This window comes from Atractosteus spatula, unplaced genomic scaffold (genome assembly GCF_055471065.1).
Source record: "Atractosteus spatula isolate fAtrSpa1 unplaced genomic scaffold, fAtrSpa1.hap1 Scaffold_8, whole genome shotgun sequence".
NCBI lineage: Eukaryota > Metazoa > Chordata > Actinopteri > Semionotiformes > Lepisosteidae > Atractosteus > Atractosteus spatula.
In genome coordinates, this window is record NW_028296912.1 from 67,501 (window position 1) to 81,052 (window position 13,552).

At 43.8% G+C, this 13,552-nt stretch overlaps 1 non-coding gene across 1 annotated transcript; it reads left to right on the plus strand.

The window, feature by feature from the left end:
- Positions 1–13,124: 13,124 nt before the first annotated feature.
- Positions 13,125–13,195, plus strand: trnag-gcc (transfer RNA glycine (anticodon GCC)). Its single transcript has one exon. It is a non-coding gene; the product is annotated as a tRNA-Gly (tRNA).
- Positions 13,196–13,552: the final 357 nt, after the last annotated feature.

Consider the following 13,552-nt stretch of genomic DNA (forward strand, 5'->3'; position numbering starts at 1 on the left):
GACACCATAGGTGCTTTTCTTACAACTTTTGATCTGACTCAGTTTCGGAATGCAATTCCTGAACACTGCGAGAGACAACCTACAGATGCAGCCATTCAAAATGAGCTGTAAAAACCCGTGGTACAGTAACCAACCCGCAGGGCACCGTAGGGCACCGCGGTAAGTGATTGGCTGGCCAAAATGACCGACAGGGGCACTCGTGGTGCATTGGTTGGTAGTGAAAAGATTTCATCATCTAATGTCTTTACTGTGCACATTTCAATCCGCTTAGTTTTGAATATTTATATGGAATTTTACCACTAAAGGGAAATTTTAGTAGCTGAGCATAAAAAGAAGAGGAGCATAACGCATCTGAAGGTCAGAAACGATATTAATTTAGGAACATAAACATTACTGTATGTACATAAACTGTACTGTGTATGGCTGGTCTTGATAGTTTAAAGAAAAAATACACACCAGTCTTCCATTTCTCCCTAAACATTTTAAGCATGAAAGTTTTATGAAACGGTACCCAAATATGTGATTGCTGTATAGAATGAATTTTAATTTATAAAAATTATTTAAGACGAAAATTAAGCTGTCTACATCTTCCGCCTGAGAACAGTCACCCGTTGCTACCCAACGCAGAAACACAGCCACTAACTAGCAAAGAGAGGACATTAGCTAGCCAATATGATAAAGAAATAAATAATTATTTTATTTCTTTTGCACATTTATTTGAACATTTCCATCGATTGTACAAGCACTTGGAAACTGTCCAATCCCTAGTTCATCAAGCATTTACCGGTCTGGTGCCGGTCTGTGTCTTCTAGGATATAATGCCAGCGAACTCTTGTTTTTATGTCCACTATAACTACGCTGGGCAAACGTTCCGAGGTCAAATTCTTCCAGCACGGGGGTACCTTTAAAGCGGAGACGACGGCACCGAAATTTTTTGGCGCGCCTTCTCTTTAAAGCCCTGGCCAAATATGAAGACAGTACGTACAGTTATAATTCAAACGGAATTAAAAACTACACATCCCAGTTACCATGGTGGTGCTTGTGATCATTGCGTTTAACCAACGAAACAGGGCGAAAAATCAGTCACATGACTTTGGGGCAGAGTTTCGAAAGCTTAACCTATCAGCAACAAAACGAAATTTACACGATAGGCTACCTCAAACTGTCAGTTACACGACTGTGTATGTCGCTTAAGCCACTCCTATTTGGCATTTTAGTTATGGAGGCGAGAAGACGCCCCCCCCCCCCCTCTCTGGGTGTCTGATTTGCCGCCATCTTTAACTGTTCGGTGTCCGAATCGGAGTAGCTACGCGTACGAAATATAGTTAATCCCAACTACAAAACATATATTTTTGTGGTAAGAGGGCGCAAAACATCAGTATTTACTGCTATTAATTACTGTACGATTTATAGTTGAAATCTGAGCCTAGATATAAAGTTAGATATAAAGTTAAAATCTCGACAAAGCAATGTAGGAAATACAGAGAAAATAAATCCTTTCTGACATCTAAAATCAGTTTCGATCAAGGTCTCTAAAACGAACAAGAAAAAGAGGATTTTCGGAGGGCAATTACGCTGTGTTTATATAGAATAACTGATTTATGAGCAATCTAATTTCTTGTTTGTTTAAAACAGTGAAATGTCAGCTGCAAAAGATCGCACCAGAAACAGCACTCTCTCTGCCTGTCATAGACGTTCAGGAAAGGCTGAATGAAGTCATGTCAAGTACAATAATTCGGTGATCAATAATAACAGTTGTAGGACAGTATATAAGGAGGATAAGGATTTTGAAGTTGACTCGAAATCTGATAGGTAACCAGTGCAAGGACTTGAAAACAGGTGTAATGCATCCCTGATAGGATTCTTGCTGTCATATTCTGAACATATTGAAGATTGCTCAGTGTGGATTTAATTTCCCCAGTGAACAGGATGTGCATTTATTAATTCTAGAAAAAAAGCCTTTCTTGATTTCTCTAGTTCCCTTTAAAATAAACTATTATTCCACAATGCAGAGTATTACATGGCCAGTATTTACACATGATATTTGTGATTTAAAGAAATTAACACAAGCAGCTTTTGGAGATTTAAGTGTTGGCTGAGTTATTGCAGGATAAAAGACTAGAGATGTTGGCAAGAAGAAGATAATTTGGGGAAAGCTGAGGAATACACTTATAACAAGAACACTTCCTAATGGGGTTAGGCATACTTTTGATGAAGATGATGAAGTTAACAGACTATATGTTTACATAGATACTGAAATAAGGATTGTATTTTAGATTATGTGTAGTTGCTGGCATTGAACTGTGTGTTGGATGCACATGAATTGAAGGAATGGGCAAACATAGCTGATGCGGATCCACAGAGCCAGCATATTAAGATGTTTATAATTAGAGGCAATTTGTTTAAATAACTAGGTATGGATACTGATGTGCAAGAGAGGTGGAAAGGCTGTTTCCTTAAGCCAGCACTATAAAATATTTTATTCTCAGTGAGATGCTGCCATTTCATCGTGGGTTTCTAACACTGTGTATAGTTCCATCCACACAGTGCCTTTACTTCCATCCATTTCTAATCTCTTTATCCAGTACAGAGGATTTGGAGCCTATCCCAGTAAGCAACGGACACAAGGCAGAATACACCCTGGACATAGCGCCAGTCCATCACAGGACAGACAGACACAAACACACACACACCAGGGCTAGTTTTCCCATAAACCAATTAACTTACCAGTATGTTTTGGAGTGCGAGAGGGAGTCATATCACACATATGGAGAAAAACCATGTAACCCAGAGAGAACATGTAAACCCCACACACACAGGATGGCAGGAATTGAACCTAGGACCCTAGTGCTGCAAGATAGCAATGCTAACCACTTCGCCACCATTATAAAGGAATGGATATCTTAGTTATCTTTCTAGTTCACAGGTTTGCATGCATAATTTAATTTTGAAAGCCACTGAGACATCAGGTACTACTGTTGTATTTATGAAAAAGAAAACAAAAAACATACTAACAACTGTGCCATCCTACTCCTTAGTTAATACATTTTATTATTCATAAACAGTTAACATTGTTAGCAAAATATTTTGAATTATATTTAACCCTATTTTTTCTTTAGTTTTGTATTTAACTTATTATATGATAGTCAGACTTAATGTATATTTGAACAATGAAAATATATTTTTACAAGATGTGGGGGAAAGTGCAACAGCTTATTACAGTGCTAAATTTAATATTATTGATTGCTAATAGTTTATGCTAACACCTAACTTTCTTAATTAGATGTATTTAAAATAGTGAACTAAGAGTAACATACTATTCAGAAATACAACCGAAAATAGTTTTGTGGTGTTTGTATGGATGAAACGTTTCTAAAATGTATAACGTAACAAAATTAAAGACGATTAAAATCTGTAATCTTTCCACTTGTAATGTCATTAGACAGAACAACACGTTTCTGGTTTGTTTTAATTAGTATTAGTTAGTAGTTAGTAGTTTTAATTTAATTAGTATTGCAATTCGCACTGATTCCCTTGCGAAGATATGGACTTAAGAATATTCGTGCCTGGTCAAAAAATGGCATTAAGCACTTAAAATTAATATGGTTAATAATAGTAAACTGTAACATGCTGTAACAAGATCGGTTAAACTGCGAAGAAAATGCTTTCAGAGAAAATTTCAGGTGTGAAGAACATAGATCTCCAATACAATTTCAACCAAACCTGTTCCCACACACCCTGCCCCCACTAGCATTAGAATATACACAAAGCACTGAAATCTTTCGAGCTAATGATCAGGTGACCCGAGAGAGAGCGAGAGAAACACCAAGGGGTGCATGGAAAACGGGCGATCTCCCCAGACTGTCCGCCCGTTTCACTGTTACCTGGATACCTCTTTATTTAGAACTCACTAACACTGATTTTTAGTTTCGAAGGATTCAAGTAGGGTTTTAGATGAAAGGCAGCGACCTTAATCAAGCCCAAATCATAATTGAACCCATTCAGAGCCTACATTACATTTTAGCGTTTCATTCTGAGCAGAAGACCCTCACACCTGAAGAAGGCTTGCATTTTCTCTCTTCTCTTTTAAGCATGTGTACAATGTGTAATACAATTACAATGTGTAATTACAATGCTGTAATACAATGTAGCGGCGAGGCTTAATAATAAGGCAGAATTAAGTGTTTCTGAGCTTCCCAAATGAGGCCCCATTTCTCTGTTCATCTCTGTGGTGCAGCCACAGAGAGACCATTAGTGCAGGGTGATTTAAGGTTTCCTAGGACAGCTCCCAAAGGGGGATGCACTTAGCTAAGTCTGGCTATCATGATCAATGGTCATCCATTGGCGCCTATCTGTCTAGGGAGTGCCAGTTGGACATCTGGACTGCATTACTAAGTGTCAGGAGTAAGTGACTCATATCTCACCTTGATCAACCAATCAGGGACTGGTAGGGCTGAGTAACCCACGTGGGACTCTGATGCCCATGGAACTTTCAGCCAATCAACGAGCTGAAGTTCCTCCAGGTAACAACAGGCAACACAGGCCTGGAGATTCAGAAGGGGAGATTCAGTAAGATTCAGTAAGATTCTGGAGAGGATTCTGTGGACTGTTCTAAAGGGAATTCAAAGGAGAATTCCAGGGCAGGACGGCCCAGGAGCAGAAGGCTCCCAAGGGCAGGACATTCTCGCAGCGCGCCTCCTGACCATCCTGAGACTCAGCCCGGACAACCACGGAACGGCCAGTGTGTCCGAGTGCCAGAACTTTCCTTTGTTCTAAGAGTCTAGAGTGGAGGTTGCCAGAGAGTAACCAGCAGCAGGCCTCGTGAACAGGTCAGAACTGTGGACAGCTGAATCACTATTCAGAACTAGCTCTTCGTCAGGAGCGAACCGGTCCTCTTCCTGACTTGCTGGGACCCACAGTCATCTTTTCTCCTGTGCACAAACTTTGCTAGTTAAAACCAACACTAACTAGCCGGTCAGTGAGCATCAGCAGCGCACCGTCGCGAGCCGCACAGCACAACCTGGCACCGAGCCAGACAGCGCGGATTGGACAGCAACAGCCTGCAACTGTTTCTTTGTGCCCGCAGGAGATCTGAATCCCCAGAAATTGGATGAGTATTCAACTTCAATGCATTACAGCTCGAGAATTCAATTGTTATCCCAACCAGTTGATATCAATTTAATTCCTAAGAGTTATGTACTTGTTTTGGGTATCTAATGTAGAAGTTGTAACCAAGTTCACTTTACGAAACGGTCTTAATGAATGATATACTGAACGTATGTCCTCTTGATATATGTAACTCTTTGTAACTGATTGAATATATACCTTTTGTATTCTGATAACCCTCTCGATAAGATCTGTTAGGTTTACATGCATATTCTATGTATTAATAAATGTATCCTCGTGTATTAGTACCTGTGCGTGTGCGTTGTTTGAGTTATGTCGCATGGTTGGATTCTAAAGCCATCAAAAGAATCAACTTTGTGATTTACTGCTACAATTGATAATTGTCACAGTAAATGCCCAATCCCTACAGAACTGGTGCCTTCAGAGAGCCACTATGATTACATATTTGGCGTCCCTGAACGGCTATGAAACACTACATATTTGGCGTCCCTGGACCGGCGTGGCAAGACTGAAATGAATCAACCAAGCGGAATAATTCATATAAAACGCCGCGGGTTTCATACACGACAATACAGTGTGCTGAAAGCCGAAAGGAAAAAAGTTCCCCTTGCTCTTTAAGCAGTGCTTGATTGTTTTGTGATCTTTTGCAATCTACCGGGTTGATTGCATACTTGATCTTGTGGTTTTCTGTGGTAAAACTGTGATTTCGTACTGAAAAGTAATACTCTTTAAGTTTAACGATGGTTGCTAAAAGGTCTGAATTCGAGTCGCTATTAAGCACTCTCTCTAGCAGTGACAAGTCTGACCACGATCTCCGTCATATCTCCGTCAGCGGAGAAGCTAGGAGAATAAACCTCCATTCTCTGAGAGAGCTAGCGAAGGACATAGAGAGATTTGACCCCGCAGTGTCAGAGAATAATATCGAGAGTTATATTCAGGACCTCAGGTATACCCTGCAGTACCTGCCAAACGCCACAGAACAGGAGAAAGTGTTTCTGGTCAGGAAAACTACCAGCAGAGCCGTACATGAGTGGATGGCTAGGCAGATGAAAGAAGTCTGTAATGACTTTGAAGAGCTGTGTCAAGCACTTATCGAAGAATACAGTGCGTTTATTGACCCGACTGCCGCGATAGCCGCCGCCCTTAACATTAAGCACGAGAGAGCAGAGTCCCCTCGCGAATATTACGAGAGACTTAGACGAACTTATTTTGCAGGGCGAAATGATGAGGGTTGCGAAGAGAACACACATTTCAAGGGTTTATTCATTGCGAATCTCCACCCATCAGTCAGAAAGATGATCTTAATGCATAAAGATGCACAGACCATGAAAATGACTGATATTAAGAGATTCGTGCAGAAAGCCTGGGAGTATGATGTCCAAAGTCGCTCTGAGCAAAAAGCTGCTAAAGCGACTGTGTTCGCCGTCAGAGCCAGCAGGGTTAATTCCCCCCTGCTCGAAGGAGCACAGGCTCCTGAGCTGGCTAAGCCCCGTTCCAAAGCAGGCACACAGGACCGCACCCAGCGTCCTAAGTGCCATGAGAGCACCGGGGGAGGGAAAGGGCTAGAAAAAGCTGAACAAAAGGATTCAGTAGCCACCCGCCTGGCCAGGCTTGAACAAGCTTTATTAGGACAGGGACAACCGCTCCCCAAGGCTGCCGGAAGCGTGAATGAGCTGATACTCTCCACTGGAGGAGGCGGAGACCCGCCCCCTCCCACTCCCTCAGTCTATCTGATTGAGCGGAAGGGTTCCTGCCTGGATGAGGCCAGCCACTCCCAAGCGAGTGCTGACTCCACCCCTGAAGTCACAGAGCAGGCAGTAAAACACAGAGGAAAAGCAGGAAGCTTTTACCTCAAGGCTGCCATGGGAGATGTCTTACCCAGTGAGACACTGATTGACACTGAGGTTGAAAGGTGTTTGATGTCACACGGCAAGCTCAAACGGGTTGAAAAAGAAAAGGGCATGTGACTCAGAGTGGAACCTTTGGTGGATCACCAGAAAGGCAAAGTGTGGAAACAGGTCAAGGCTCCTAAGCCTTCTGTACAGAAGGAAAGGGGGGCCAAGAGGCAGACTGTGCTCACACAGTGCCCACCGAACACAGAAGCCTATGCGGAGATTCCTTCTGTTCCCTCTGGACAAGAAATAAAAATATTATCTTGTTTCCCAGATATACAGGGAAGTCGTGCCCTGGCCAAGGTCACAACAGCCTCCATGCCACAGGAGCGGTGCTCCAAGCAGCCGCCTGATCCACCAGGTAAAGCACACCCCTTTTACATCCCTAAAGAGGAGCAGATCTCCCCACCTGGCGATGAAAAGGAGCTTTCCCTGTGCACCCTGGCACCCAAGAGGGGTCAGGACCACCACCCCGCAGTGGTGGAAGGGATCCAGATGGCAGGAGAGCAGGTTGGTGATGTAGCCCTCACCCTTAGCCCTGAGAGGTCCTCTATTAGTGAGGATCTGCTTGAGCAGCTGTCACAGGGCCACCACCAGGTGCCCCTGGTGCAACATTCACAGGTTAGACAGGAGGTCCAGCTGGACGCTGAGACTACTGCGCTGTGGACACACCTGATCCCAGATGCCGATTCCCTCTGCTGTGACCCAGGGAACCTGCAGTCAGGTAACATTATTTCTCACAACTACCAGGTAGTGAGTGAGACTGACCTGATTGTTCCTGCCTCAACGGCAGGGTTGCCAACACACCCAGTCCCCCAGAAGGGACAGGGAATGAAAGCCGAGCCGGTTTTCTTACAGCCACCAGCTCAGTCTGTCAGTCTGAGTCTGACCAACAGTGGTTCAGCCAGACTGGAGCTGGATGGTCAAGTCACCCGCCTGCCAGTGCAGGACATCGCAAAGAGGGGTGTCAGAATCCCCGCCTGCACTGACATGGGCCTGGTGGGTGATAGTAAGTTCAAAGACAATGAACTAGCTATCCCAGTGCTGGGGCAGCTCCCTGAACCCCTAGCGAGGGAAGGGGGGAGCGAGCAGGTGTCCTACACCCACGCCCAGCGAACGATTGTAAACATGCCGATAGAGGGATTCCTCAATCAGGAAGTGTGCAGGGTGGACCTGAACAGTGAGAATGGGGTAACAATCCCAGATCACTCAGGTGCTCCAGATGACCACTCAGCCAAGGGTCAGGCATGCTCCACCGCTGCACCGCCCCCTGCAGGTTTCCTAGAGCACAGGCATGAACTTATCGAAAAAGCAGATGCCCTGGAAATGGAGGAGCAGCATCAGCCGCTGCGTCAGATCTCCCCAGATTTCCAGGATGTTGGTGCCCAAGATGCCACATGGCATACTGAGAAAGACACCATGTACATGCTGCGCCAGCTTAGAAAGACAACAGTCACTCAGAAGGAGATGACTGGGGTCAGCCACCCGAAAAGACTTTTGGGAGGACTGATTGCTGCCGCCACTGTTGCACGTTTGCTTTTTCTGGTAGGTTTGTGTGCTACTGGCACTCTCACCCTGACTGCCCCAAGAAGGCAGGTGTCAGAGATGCCAGAAGGTAGTGACAGACTGTATCAACAGCAGCAAAAGTTGGAAAGCTTAGGGAAAATCCTACAGGCAACTTCCTATGCAACAGGGTTAAACCTTATTCCCCAACCAGTGGACATGATTGTTGGTGTTATACAGTGGGTTTATGCTTGTGTGCAACAGGCCAGAATGTTGACACAAGACCTGTTAAGGGAGCTTGGTGCCACTGTAGCCAGTCTAACCACGGCACAAAATCCCAACCCACTTGATTCCACTCTTCTCAGTAGAGGAGTATGTGACATTAACCCCATCGCTCATAGCTCACCCAGAAGGCAATCCAAGATTGAATTTGGTTCCAAATCTTGAGATGGGTATGGCTACCAAAGCTATCCATTGGCTGTGTCTAAACGATTCACCAATGAAGGGTGTAAAGCTACTAACGAGCAGAGGGAGGTTAATGAACCCCATGAAGAGCAGGTGGGAAGTAAATGGCTGGTCAGCACACCACATTTAACTGACACTATGACTTGTGACAGGTATGATACAGCTACCACAAAGCAGCTACCTAACCAAACAGTTTCCTGTAAGTTCCCGAGGAGGCCATAGTACAGCTTGGTGACTTAACACTGTACTGTCTGGAACCAGACAACATAAGACCATACTTGAGGTCATGGATACCTTCAGGTGCCACACTATTGAATTGGATAGAAATCCAAGAAACAGTAGGCCCTGAAGAGGTACAGGTAGTTGAGTTTGCTTTAATGGAACAAACCTCCAAACCACCCTGGCAGGTGCCCAACACAGGTGTTGTGGTTCATCAGGGGGGCTGGGAACAGGAACCGGTGTTATTGTAACACTGCTGCTGGGAAGCTGGATAATGACTGACAGTGTACTCTGAAAGCTGTACTCTTACATCAAGATGTACTCTGGGTAGCATGAATGAGTCAAAGGTAGCATGTCAAAAGAAAGGAAGTGACTTCTCCCCAAATATCTACTACAGAGGTATCAGATATTGACAGTGAGCTTCCTGATGTGTAATTCCTAGACTTAGATAATGTCTCCTACCGTGTTTATACATACTCCAGATGTTATTCATCCTGTTTGTATCCAATGCTGGTTCTGGTATGAATTCTCGAGGAGTAATGTGGACATTTAAGATTAATGTTCTAATGGCAAGGGACATCACTTAACTCTGTTTTGTTTTGAAGGCAACAATGCCTCAGGACCTCGTGACCTTCAAAAAGGGGGGATATGTAGCGGCGAGGCTTAATAATAAGGCAGAATTAAGTGTTTCTGAGCTTCCCAAATGAGGCCCCATTTCTCTGTTCATCTCTGTGGTGCAGCCACAGAGAGACCATTAGTGCAGGGTGATTTAAGGTTTCCTAGGACAGCTCCCAAAGGGGGATGCACTTAGCTAAGTCTGGCTATCATGATCAATGGTCATCCATTGGCGCCTATCTGTCTAGGGAGTGCCAGTTGGACATCTGGACTGCATTACTAAGTGTCAGGAGTAAGTGACTCATATCTCACCTTGATCAACCAATCAGGGACTGGTAGGGCTGAGTAACCCACGTGGGACTCTGATGCCCATGGAACTTTCAGCCAATCAACGAGCTGAAGGTCCTCCAGGTAAAAACAGGCAACACAGGCCTGGAGATTCAGAAGGGGAGATTCAGTAAGATTCAGTAAGATTCTGGAGAGGATTCTGTGGACTGTTCTAAAGGGAATTCAAAGGAGAATTCCAGGGCAGGACGGCCCAGGAGCAGAAGGCTCCCAAGGGCAGGACATTCTCGCAGCACGCCTCCTGACCATCCTGAAACTCAGCCCGGACAACCACGGAACGGCCAGTGTGTCCGAGTGCCAGAACTTTCCTTTGTTCTAAGAGTCTAGAGTGGAGGTTGCCAGAGAGTAACCAGCAGCAGGCCTCGTGAACAGGTCAGAACTGTGGACAGCTGAATCACTATTCAGAACTAGCTCTTCGTCAGGAGCGAACCGGTCCTCTTCCTGACTTGCTGGGACCCACAGTCATCTTTTCTCCTGTGCACAAACTTTGCTAGTTAAAACCAACACTAACTAGCCGGTCAGTGAGCATCAGCAGCGCACTGTCGCGAGCCGCACAACACAACCTGGCACCGAGCCAGACAGCGCGGATTGGACAGCAACAGCCTGCAACTGTTTCTTTGTGCCCGCAGGAGATCTGAATCCCCAGAAATTGGATGAGTATTCAACTTCAATGCATTACAGCTCGAGAATTCAATTGTTATCCCAACCAGTTGATATCAATTTAATTCCTAAGAGTTATGTACTTGTTTTGGGTATCTAATGTAGAAGTTGTAACCAAGTTCACTTTACGAAACGGTCTTAATGAATGATATACTGAACGTATGTCCTCTTGATATATGTAACTCTTTGTAACTGATTGAATATATACCTTTTGTATTCTGATAACCCTCTCGATAAGATCTGTTAGGTTTACATGCATATTCTATGTATTAATAAATGTATCCTCGTGTATTAGTACCTGTGCGTGTGCGTTGTTTGAGTTATGTCGCATGGTTGGATTCTAAAGCCATCAAAAGAATCAACTTTGAGATTTACTGCTACAATTAATAATTGTCTCAGTAAATGCCCAAACCCGACAGAACTAGTGCCTTCAGAGAGCCACAACGTTACATATTTGGCATCCCTGAATGGCTATGAAACATTACAACAATTTGAATCGTATGAGGGTGGGGGGGAGGTGTCTTTCGCTGGAAATCTCGCCTGCTTCTACTTTACGAGTACAACCCCCTCTCTGCCGGAGTGCTGGCTGTGACGAATTAAACCGGTTTCACAGGTTTCAATCACAGACCATGTGACATGGGAGTCAGGAAACTAACACACAGCGCCACCGGATTTGATAACACTATAAAAACGCTATAAAATAATGTGACTAGGCACAGAACAAGTTTACAGCACAGTACAATAATAAATGCTGACCATGACTTTAGAAGCATAAATTGCCTTACACTCAATTTAAACACAAGCTGTCTTTAGCCCTCTAAGCTGGTTCATACAGAAATGTAGAGATCCAGGCTCAGAACACACAGCTTCATTAGCGAATACATATGCAGGACAACTAGAGAAGACGTTTTACAGAGGATGGATTTTTAGAAACATCCCATCAGTGACATCACTGAAGTCAACTCCTAGGTCCTGTAACTGTCGTGTGGATAGTTTCACAAGAATCAGACAAAGGTTTAAGCATCGCTTGTTCTAGATAAAACTGCAAAAAAAACAACAACAACCCATAATGTACTTCTTTGCGGCTCTGTTTGCCCAAATCATATATTCACAACGTGAAATCTAGAAAATAATATTACGTAACCAAAATGTTGTGACCTGTGTAATTGTTGATAGATGATGTACTCGTAACATTTTTTCAAGACGAACTACAACATTTAAAAAATGACTTGTATGTACTTGATATCTCTAATCAATCCACGGGTCCCAGCACAAAACGAAACTAAAACGCATACCGTTTCGCGCTTCTTATTAGTTGCTCAAAAGTAATTTGACCGTATGAAATGCATAATATAAACCTAGAAACATATACGTGAGCAGTACTTAAGCACTGTAGTATCGGTGTTAAGACATACCTCTCAAATACTGTAAATCAAGTTAAAAATATCTCAAGACCGATTCTGGTCATAATGAAACCATGTTTCGTGTATGTTTTCTTTAAAGTACCGAGACCAGCCATATACTCTATGTTTATGTTCCAAAATTAATATCGTTTATGGCCTTCACACGCGTTGCAGTATGCTCCTATTCTTTTTATGCTCAGCTACTAAGATTTCCCTTCAGTGGTAAAATCAGATATGAATATTCAATACTTAAACGGGCACAGTTAAGACATTAAATATACATATACATATTGTATACAGTACAGTTTTCATACGGTAATATGTTTATGTTCCTAAATCAATCTCTTTTATGAGCATGTGAAAGGCATGGTGAATCGATTCTCAAAAATTACTGTACTTTGCATGATTGGAAACAAATGCGTGATTGCGAAATGCTGTGGTGTTACTTTTACAAAGACGGTCAATGAAAAAAAGAATGTTGACCAGGGCAATACTTTGAGTTTACACTTACAGCTAGTCCAAGGTCATTCATTATTAATACTATTAGTAATATCTTCGTTAAAGACTTTGGCCACAGCTCAAACATGAGAGGTTGAGCTTTATTAGCTCCACCTTGCGGAAATTCCGGATACTATTATTTTGCTTGTCGTATTATAGGAGAATTTACGGTAACTCGCGGTATTTACCGGTAGCTTGCGGTAGACTGCGTACAGCGTACCGCAAAATAATGCGGTATCGCCCACGCATTTTGAATGGCTGCATCTGTAGGCTGCCAAAAGTCTCCGAAACCAGATTTTGATAGCAGAAAATTCTCACTCGTCCAGAAGTTCCCTTGGGACCCAACATCCAGCACAGAGTGGTAAAAAAGCGTCTTTTTTGTAGACCCTTGCAGCGTGCATTGGTGGTTCAGTGGTAGAATTCTCGCCTGCCACGCGGGAGGCCCGGGTTCGATTCCTGGCCAATGCAGTGGCTTTTGCAGCGAGCGGCTCCATCACTTGCATCCCCTTTCAACTCGCAACTGAAAACCCACTGAAGCTTAGAAGCTGTGAGCCAGGATAGTACCCGGATGAGGATGACCTACAGGGAAAAGCAAAGCTTACAGCTGGAAGCGGTGTTAATGGAGCCAGCGGTGGGACGCTCACCCTGACGTCTGTGCGGGTCCCAATGCCCCAGTATAGTGACGGAGACGCTGTGTGGTAAAAAGGCGCTGTCTTTTGGATGAGATGTAAAACCGAGGTCATAGCTCTCTGTGGTCATTAAAAGTGACCACCAAAACCTTTGACAAAAGCTCTTGGTAATTGATGGTCTTCAATAATGCTTCTC